General features: G+C 39.4%; 1 non-coding gene across 1 annotated transcript; it reads left to right on the plus strand.

Moving 5' to 3' along the window:
• The first annotated feature begins 8,437 nt into the window (after positions 1 to 8,437).
• On the plus strand, positions 8,438 to 8,541 carry LOC120228961. Its single transcript, XR_005527637.1, has one exon. It is a non-coding gene; the product is annotated as a small nucleolar RNA U13 (small nucleolar RNA).
• The last annotated feature ends 1,402 nt before the right edge of the window (positions 8,542 to 9,943 follow it).

A 9,943-nucleotide genomic window follows, 5' to 3' on the forward strand; every position in this document is an offset into this window, starting at 1 on the left:
CATGCGTATATATAGAGAAGGGCCCTAGGACAGAGACTTCTGGCACTCCAGCATTTAATAGCTGAGTAGAAAAATAACCTGCAAAGGGTTGGAGAATAAACTTCATTGAAATAAAAAGAAAACCCAGGGATTGTTTTGATCTAGAAGCCAAATGACAAAAGCATTTTGAGAAAAAGAGAGCATGTCCACAATGCTCAGGGATTCAAGATAAGAACAGAGAAATGACCATTATGTTTGGCAGGAAGAAAGCTGTTCATGACCTGGATGAGAGGAGTCTTGCTGGGGGGATGGACTATGGAGAAAATGTGAGGAAACAAGTGAAGTCAGTGGTTATGGTTAGTGAACCCATGAAGTTTTGTTAAGGAGAGGACCAGAGAAACTACACCAGAAATGAAGGACAAATGGGGCCAAGATAATTTTTTCTCTTATAGAAGGTATTATGTTATATTGTTTGTGTGTAGAAATAAACCATTAGAAACGGGGAGGTTGAGGGCACCTGGGTGGCTCAGTTGGTTGGGCGGCCGACTTCAGCTCAGCTCATGATCTCACAGTTCGTGGGTTCAAGCCCTGTGTCGGGCTCTGTGCTGACAGCTTGGAGCCTGGAGCCTGCTTCAGATTCTGTGTCTCCCTCTCTCTCTAACCCTCCCCTGCTCATTCTGTCTCTTTCTCTCAGAAATAAATTTTAAAAATATTAAAAAAAAAAAAGAAAGGGGGAGATTGATGATATATATGAGAGATGGAATGATTGCCAGAGTATAGTCCCTGAAGATGAAAAAACCGCACAGAATCCAGAACACAAGTAGGATTGGCCTTGGAAATGAACTAGGAGAGTTGGTCCATAGAAGTAAGAGGTAAAGCACGTAGGTGTATATGAAGATAAGTTGTGGTCTGAGTGGTTGTAGTTGTAGTTTGGGTTTTCTGCTTTATTTTTTAATTTTTTTTATGTTTATTTTTGAGAGAGAGACAGAGCAGGAAAGGGGCAGAGAGAGAGGAAGACACAGAATCCAAAGCAGGCTTTAACCTGTGAGCTGTTAGCACAGAGCCCAACATGGGCCTCAAACCCACAAACTGTGAGATTGTGACCTGAGCCGAAGTCAGACTCAACTGATTGAACCGCCTGGTCTTCTTTTTTATTGTTGAATTTTTTATGACCATAATTTAGGAGGTTTCAAAAGATAGAGGGTGTGAAATAATCTTTTTGAAGAGTGAGAAAGAGAACATTACAATACATATAATAGGATTGTTTACCAATAGTAGGCACCCAATTGAGATTTGGGGCCATGAATTTAAAGAAGTCTAGTGGACATGGTGAGTATAACTCAGCTGGTCCAGTACAGACCCAAGGTGGGCAGACTGTTTGATATAACCAGAGTTGGGGACTTTCCTAATGAATACAACAGACAGAATTCAAGGAAAGAGTGGCAAAGATTTTAAGGTCAACTTTAGGAAGCAATTATAAATGTCAACTGTGGACTTTTGGCCGGGTGAAGAGGAGGATGTGATGATATGGGTAGATGATTATAGTTGAGAAAATGAGAGAATTTATGGATGAGAGTTCTTGATGAGGTCAAATAATTGCTGGAGCAGCAGTTCTAGAAAAGGGGAGCCAGAAGCATGGGTGATGGTGGCCAGAGAGTGGGACTCTAGAAGTCAGATTTCGGAGGTAGTGCAGTGAGTGTCACGACAAGGCAAGGAATGTGACCATGGATGAGTGAGGTCTGGTAGAGGATTGGATTTTTAGAGGCCGAGAAGGCTGAGGAACTGAGGGGCTCCTGGGCGGCTCAGTTGAATAAGCGTCCGACTCTAGCTCAGGTCATGATCTCGCAGTTTGTGAGTTTGAGCCCCACATCAGGTTCTGTGCTGACAGCTTGGAGCCTGGACCCTGCTTCACATTCTGTGTCTCCCTTGCTCTCTGCCCCTCCCCCACTAATACTCTGCCCCCCCTTCTCAAACATAAGTAAAACATTAAAAAAAAATGTGGAGGAACTGAGACACCAAAGTGTCAAATGGACCATCCACATGAAAATGGAAATTACTAAAAAAGAGAGAGAGAGAAAGAAGAGAAAAGGAGAGCAGTGAGCCAGGTGGGATGAGGACTACTTATGCCTTATGTAAGGCCTGGGCCTTCCACTCTTTGGCTTCCTGAGGGGAAGATATTTCTAAAAAAGAAAGGGAGGGGTACCTGGGTGGCTCAGGGGGTTAAGCGTCTGACTTCATCTCGGGTCATGATCTCACAGTTTGTGGGTTCGAGCTCCGCATTGGGCTCTGTGCTGACAACTAGCTCAGAGTCTGGAGTGTGTTTCAGATTCTGTATCTCCCTCTCTCTCTGACCCTCCTCTGTTCATGCTGTCTCTCTCTCTCTCACTCTCTCTCTCTCAGAAATAAATAAAACATTAAAAAAAGAAAAAAATAAAGGGGATGAAACACAATATGAAAGGAAAAAGCCAAGAGATTTTGTCCCAACCCAATCTTCTGGCATGGTAGCCTGATGGTGAATTTCAAATACATTTTACTCTTAACCAAATCTGAGCATCATTTCCCTAGAAGGGCAAAAGGAGAAAGGAATGATAGTGAGAAAACAGCATAGATTTTAGCCCACAAAATTCTCCATATCTACATGCATTCTTTCTACTCCCATCCAATCCCACCCCCTACTAAAAGTGTCCATGCATTTCATTCAATTCTCAATGACCCCAAAACATCAAGTCACCCCAAAGATCAGAATGTGTTACCAATAAAGGGAAGACAAGAGCAAAGCAAGAATCTATGGCACATAATGATAATGATAAAATAATAATAATATCAATAATAGTAATGGCTGATATTTATTGAGTACTTTCTATGTGCCAGGCCTCATGCAAGAGAACACACCCTGAGGAAACATTGTGAGCAATCTAGTCTGTATCAGTGAGATGACTCACAAGTTCATAGGTGGGCATTCTATTGTCAACATCTAGGTTTTGTGAGTTGGTTATCATTAATCATTTCACCAGAGACCAAATAGCCTTAAATATACTGATCAAATTTCCTCTCTGGATGTGTGTGACTAGCCTCAACTTTGATGACCACGTCAGTATCAAGTAATCAAGTGAGGCCCTGCTAGAACTGGTCACCATCTCTATGAGTCTACATCAGTTTATTACTTCATTGAAATGTTTCCTTCCAATGGCAGTTTACTCTGTGAAGCAAAATAAGTCAGTACTTCATACAGGAAAGAAAATAACATTTAACTTTAAGATTTTTAAGACATGGAGAAAAGTTTGTTATTTGACTTTTAGTTAATCCATCAAAAACTATTCATTTTGAGATTTCCTCTTCTTGTAAGTCCACAATAATATGTGAATGCAAAATTGGTCAAGATTTCAAAATAATATCCACCTTTAGTAAGGGTGTGGAACACTGATACCCTTGTACCTTGCTAGTCAATTAGTACAATAACAGTATTTATCAAATGGTTAAGAATGTTCATACTTACCAATTCCCTTTCTAGGTTTTTTGTTATAAAGTAATTGCTGATACAAATAAAAGTGTATGTGGGGTGTGTTGATTACACCATTTGAAAATAATATTATTCTGGCCTCAGACTAAATATTCAACCAAAAGAAATTCATTCAACTTATTATACACGTATACAATGGAAAATAATGTAACCATTGAAAATCATGTTGAATATTTAATGAAATGGGAGAATATTAATGATCTCTTAAGGAAAAAAACAGGTTAAAACTGTATACTTGGTGTGATCTGATTGTCTAGAAAAAACAATATATGAATAAATGTACAGAGACGAAAAAATAAGGAAGGATTCATGGCAAATATTGATAGTAGTTGCATAAAGATAGACATACAAATCAGTGGAATAGAATTGAAGGTGCAGAAATAAATCTTTACGTTTATGGTCACTTGATTTTCAAGAAGGGTGCCAAGATAGCTCAATAGGGGAAAGAATAGTCTTTTCCACAAATGGAACAGAAATAACTAGATATCTACATGCAAAAGAATGAAATTGGATCCCTACTTCATACCATATACAAAAATTAACTCAGAATGGATACACACAAATGTAAGAACTGAAAATTTTAAACTCTTGGAAGAAAACATAGAAGTAATCTTTGTGACCTTGAGTTAGGCAAAACCTTCTTAGGTATAATACCAAAAGCACAGAGACAAAAGAGAAAAAATAGATAAAATTAAAACTTTGTGCTAGAAATGGTGTCATTAAGGTGAAAGTGAAAAAACAACCCCAGAATGGGAGAAATTATTTGTAAGGCATATATCTAATAAGACGGTTATATCCAGAATACATAAAGAAGTCATATGATTGAACAATAAAAAGAAAAATAACCTAATTTTTAAAAGGGCAGGGGCACCTGTGTGGCGTAGTTGATTAGGCGTCTGACTTTGCTCAGGTCGTGATCTCACAGTCTGTGGGTTCAAGCCCCACATTAGGCTCTGTGCTGACAACTTGGAGCCTGGAGCCTGCTTCAGATTCTGTATCTCCCCCTCTCTCTATGATCCTCCCCTGACCATGCTCTGTCTCTCTTGCTCTCAAAAATAAATAAAACATTAAAAATTTTTTTAAAAGAGCAAAGGATTTGAATAGACATTTCTCCATAGAAGATATACAAATGGCCAATAAACACATGAAAACATGCTCAAAATCTTTTGCTATTAGGAAAATGCAAATCAAAACCTCAATGAGATACCACTTCACACTAATTAAGAAAAAGAAGAGACAGGGTCTCCTGGGTGGCTCAGTTGGTTGGGCGTCCAACTTTGGCTCAGATCATGAACTCACCGCTCATGAGTTTGAGCCTCATGTCAGGCTCTGTGCTGACAGCTCAGAGCCTGGAGCCTGCTTTGGATTCTCTCTCTTTCTCTCTTTCTCTCTCTCTCTGCCCCTCCCCCCTCACACTCTCTTTCTCTGTCAAAAATGAAAAAATGTTTTAAAATTTTTTAAAAGAAAAAAGAGACAATAAGTGTTGACAAGGATGTGGAGAAATTGGAGCCTTTGTACATTGCTGATGGGCATGTAAGTGGTACATGGTCATTTTGGAAAACAGATTGACAGTTCCTCAAAATGTTAAACATAGAGTTAACATATGATCCAGAAATTCCACTCCTAGATCCCAAGAGACTTGAAACAGGTGTTAAAACAAAAATTTGAACATCATATTCATAGTAGCATTATTCTTGACAGAAAGTGAAAACAACCAACATTGCTTATAAATGGATAAACACAATATGGTATATCCATACAATGGAATATCACTCAGCAATAAGACATGAAGTATTGATATATGCTGCAACTTGGATCTTGAAAACATTACGCTAAGTCAAAGAGGTCAGTCACAAAATGCAATTCCATTTGTTTGAAATGTTCAGAATACACAAATCTAGAAAGAAAGCAGATCAATGGCTACCTAGTGCTGAGGAGGGGTAATGTGTGGTAGAGAAAATGAAAAATGACTGCTAATGGGTTTCTCTACAGGGTCATGAAATGTTCTAAAATTATGCTGTGATGATGATTGTACAATCCGGTAAATATACTAAGAGACATTGAATTGTGCACTTGAATGGGTGAATTGTATAATATGTGAACCCCAATGAAGCTTTTATTTTAAAAAATTTTAACATTTTTATTTATTGTTGAGAGACAGAGAGAGACAGAGTATGAGCATGGGAGAGGCAGAGAGAGGGGGAGACACAAAATCTGAAGGAGGCTCCAGGCTCTGAGCTGTCCGCACCCAGTCCAACGCAAACTGCAACAAGATCGTGATGTGAGCCGAGGTCGACGCTTAACCAACTGAGCCACCCAGGTCCCCCCCCAACCCCCCACCACACACACACCTCCAATAAAGCTTGTAAAAGTGTTAACACTATTTTGGATGATGGGCTTATGTTGATTTGATCATTTTGCTCACCTGTATCTTCTACAATGAACAAGCGTTTATAGTTGTAGGAAAAGAGAAATAAAGTTATCGGCTCAATGGTTTACCTCAACAAGATGACTTCTTAGAATTAAGTATAGAGGTTCATGGGTTTAAGACCATTCATTCTTAAGTTAAATAATTGTCCCTGGAAGAAAACTGCTCCATTTTCCCAAGCCATTTCCTTCATCTTTTTACTGTTCTCTACTGTAAAATAGAGGAAGTCTTTTTTTCCCCCTTCAAATAATGGAATCTGTGGGTGTTTCTATTTTTCTCACTTTGTGCTGTGATTCATTTCAGGCTGGATGCCTTTCCATTTTTGACTTTTCATTGTTTGCTGCATTGCAAGAAACTTCTGCACTTTAAAATCTTAATTCGGATGGTAATACATTCAATGTGATTTTGCAAATCGAGTTTAATACTTTAAGCCACTTTAGCAGATTGCATTCTTGTTCCTTCCCCTACCCCATGACCAGTTATCATTTGGTTATAATCCCTTAGCAGTGATAAGTACAAATAACAATAACTATTGCACATTTTTTAAAAAATTTCAATTTGATAGTATAATGATATACTGTGGGAATTAAACATGTGTTTAAACAGATTATAAATAGTCTGCGAGATTGTATACAAGTATTTTAAACAATTGGGGATCTTCTCTTTATTATATACAGCATATGTTAATAGGTTGATTAATCACTTTGGTGCAAGTGGGTGGATTGATCAGTATCTGATGTTAACTGGGCTTAAGGAAAATAACTGTCAATTCATACTTGCTTAGAGGAGATCTACTCAGTTAAAAGGCAATACTGCTTTAAGCAGAAAAATACATGAATGTGTTATAATTTCAAATTCCTCTCTGACATAGACCATAAAATTAGAAATGACTACATTAAAACTGGAGGGGACACAGACCACAGAATCTGAGATAATTCATAGAAAAGGCCTACCAGGGGCCCCTGGGTGGCTCAGTTGGTTAAGCGTCCGACTTCGGCTCAGGTCATGATCTCATGGATTGTGGGTTCGAGCCGTACGTCAGGCTCTGTGCTACAGCTCAGAGCCCAGAGCCTGCTTCAGATTCTGTATCTCCCTCTCTCTCTGACCCTCCCCTGCTCATGCTGTCTCTCTCTCTCAGAAATAAATAAAATATTAAAAAAAAAAAGAAAAGCCCTTCCAAAAGTGAAAAGCTTTATAAAATAGAAGATATTATTATTAGTACTATTATTATTACATGAAGCAAGAAGATATATGTTCTTGAAAAGCATGAAAAGAAGCCCTTGCAAAAAAGAAATTCAAGTTTAAGGTCTTTGTTTATATTGTGGTTGTGTTGAGTTCGATGTTCTAAAAATTAGCAGGGGTTCTACACAGGCACCTGCATATTAGAAATGGGGGTGACAGCCTTCATTTTTACACCAATCATTGGTTTCATTTAAACACAGGGCCTGGGGGCGCCTGGGTGGCTTAGTAAGTTAAGCATCTGACTTTGGCTTAGGTCATGATCTTGTGGTTCATGAGTTTGAGCCCTGCATTGGGCTCTGCGCTGACAGCTCAGAGCCTGGAGCCTGGATTCTGTGTCTGCCTCTCTCTCTGCCCCCGCTCCCCACCCCCCCACACACCCTCCACTCATGCTGTGTATGTATGTGTGTGTGTGTGTGTGTGTGTGTATGTGTCTCAAAAATAAATAAACATTAAAAAAAAAACTTTTTAAACACAAGGTCTGGAGCTAGAGAAAGAAAAATAAAAAGATTTTTTCAGGGAAACTAATGCTGGTTTCCATGACCACTTACATAAATAATCTTTTCAATATTAATTGATCACTTGTGACTTTCCCTGAATTCCAAGGAGGGTACATGAAAGGCCTTTCTATGGCAGCCAGGCCCAGAACTGTGTTAGAAACCGCTGTCAGAGCATTAGCTCTGGAAGGGCTTAGGTTGTGTCAGGAGTCAAGGGTGTCCTTGTGTTTGCACCCCTTGGAGACTATGTGTAAGCAAAAGACTGGTGGAGTGAGTGTCAGGGAAATGCTAATATAATCAAATACAAGATACGCCTTTTCGCTCAGGGTTATTATGTAATAATTATTTTGGAGGGGAAAAAAAATCACACTTAGGCTCAATCAGAGCCCTTAACGGAGATTGCTTGCTTGTTTCCTTTCTGCCTTACCACCCTACTGTATTTCCTTGTGGGCAGAGGCCCTGGACTTCTACTTGGGATTTCACCTTTGCAATACTTGGCACATCAAAATATGTATTTGAATGACTTAAAGGATTTAGGGACATCTGGGTGGCTCAGTCAGTTAAGCATCCAACTTTGGCTCAGGTCATAATCTTACAGTTTGTGGGGTTGAACCCCATGCTGGGCTCTGTGGTGACGGCTCAGAGTCTGAAGTCTGCTTTGGATTCTGTGTCTCCCTTGCTCTCTGCCCCTCCCCCACTCTCTCTCTCTCTCTCTCAAAAATAAATAAACGTTAAGAAAATTTTTGAATGGCTTACAAGGATTTAACAATCTAGATCCTTTTGTAGTTCATAAGCGTGATGATTGGGTGTTCACGCCGTTGTGTGACATGTGCCACCCTTAAACCTTGTTACAACGCAGGCACATTACCCGTCTGATGTGAAAAGAAAAAAAAAAGATTTAACAATCTAGCAAGTTATTGGTTTAAATGATTGAAATTCATTTTCCAGCTCAAGGTAACTATGGCTCTCAGAGTAGTGAAAGCTGTTAGCAAGTGCCATTTGCAGATTTTTGAGGGGTCAGGAGAGTTCCTGACCCCTAATATTTTCTATCTTAATAATTTTTGTCCCTACACTTTAAGTACTTTTTATAAGGTGAGTCATACAAAACCTTGCACTGCCAGCCTGGAGAGCCCGTTTCTCTGGAAGGTAATAGATTTAGAGAAATAGTCCATTTGGGTTACTCCAAATAATAGCACCTCCAAAAAGCATTACAAATAGTTCTGGATTAGAATTCAAGTTTGAGAAATGTGAAGAAGCTAAATTTCCTAGGTCAAACAAAAGTTTTCTATGCATATGGCGGATGCTTCTTTATCTCACTTGCTTTCGATAAGTAGGCCAGTATCAATCTGTATATCTATAATTTCTTTTAAAAATTTTGTTAATGCCTATTCATTTTTGAGAGGGAGGAGGGGCAGAGAGACAGAGAGAAGGAGACACAGAATTTGAAGCAGGCTCCAGGCTCTGAGCTGTCAGCACAGAGCCCGACGCTGGGTTCGAACTCACAAACCACGATATCATGAGCCAGAGGTGGATGCTTAGCTGACTGACCCACTCAGGCACCCCTGTCTATAATTTCTTAATTTTAATTCTTCACCTTGTTACTAAAACAAAAAAGCACATAAACAGCATTTAGTTTACTTTTCAGTTGCTTGCAAAAACAAACAAACCTGTATGCTATGACCTGAACGTCTGTATTCTCCTAAAATTCATGTGTTGAAAACCTAGTGCCCAGTGTGATAATATTAGGAGGTGAGGTCTATGCAAGGTGCTTGGGGCATGAGAGTGGAGTCCTCATCGTGGGATTAACATCTTATAGAAGAGACCCTACCGAGAGCCCCGACCCCTATCAGCACATGAGGACACAGGGAGAGAACCTATGAACCAGGAAGTAGACCCTCCCCAGACACCTAATCAGTTTGCATGATGAAAATCCTGGACTCCTAGTCTCCAAAACTGTGAGAATAAATTTCTGTTGTTGATAGTCTACCCAGGCTGCGGTATTCTGTTATAGGAGCTGGTGTGGACTAAAACACCATGCTGGCTTAAAGGTATAATACAGTAGGACATGGACTCGATTTCCTTTTAAGATGTAAAAATTTTAAAAAGAGTGTATTGGTGATAATTTTACCTAGCCTTACTTATGTTCATCTTACAGGTAAATAGTGATGTAGCGAACAAAGGCAGAAGAAAAAAAATTAAGCTTCCTTACAACTTATAGCCTGGTGTGACCTTCCTCAAGGAGCTTAGCCGCCTCAGTGCAACCTTAGCTTGACATTAGCC

The sequence above is a fragment of the Hyaena hyaena genome, unplaced genomic scaffold (assembly GCF_003009895.1).
Source record: "Hyaena hyaena isolate Hyena2069 unplaced genomic scaffold, ASM300989v1 scaffold_28, whole genome shotgun sequence".
Lineage (NCBI taxonomy): Eukaryota > Metazoa > Chordata > Mammalia > Carnivora > Hyaenidae > Hyaena > Hyaena hyaena.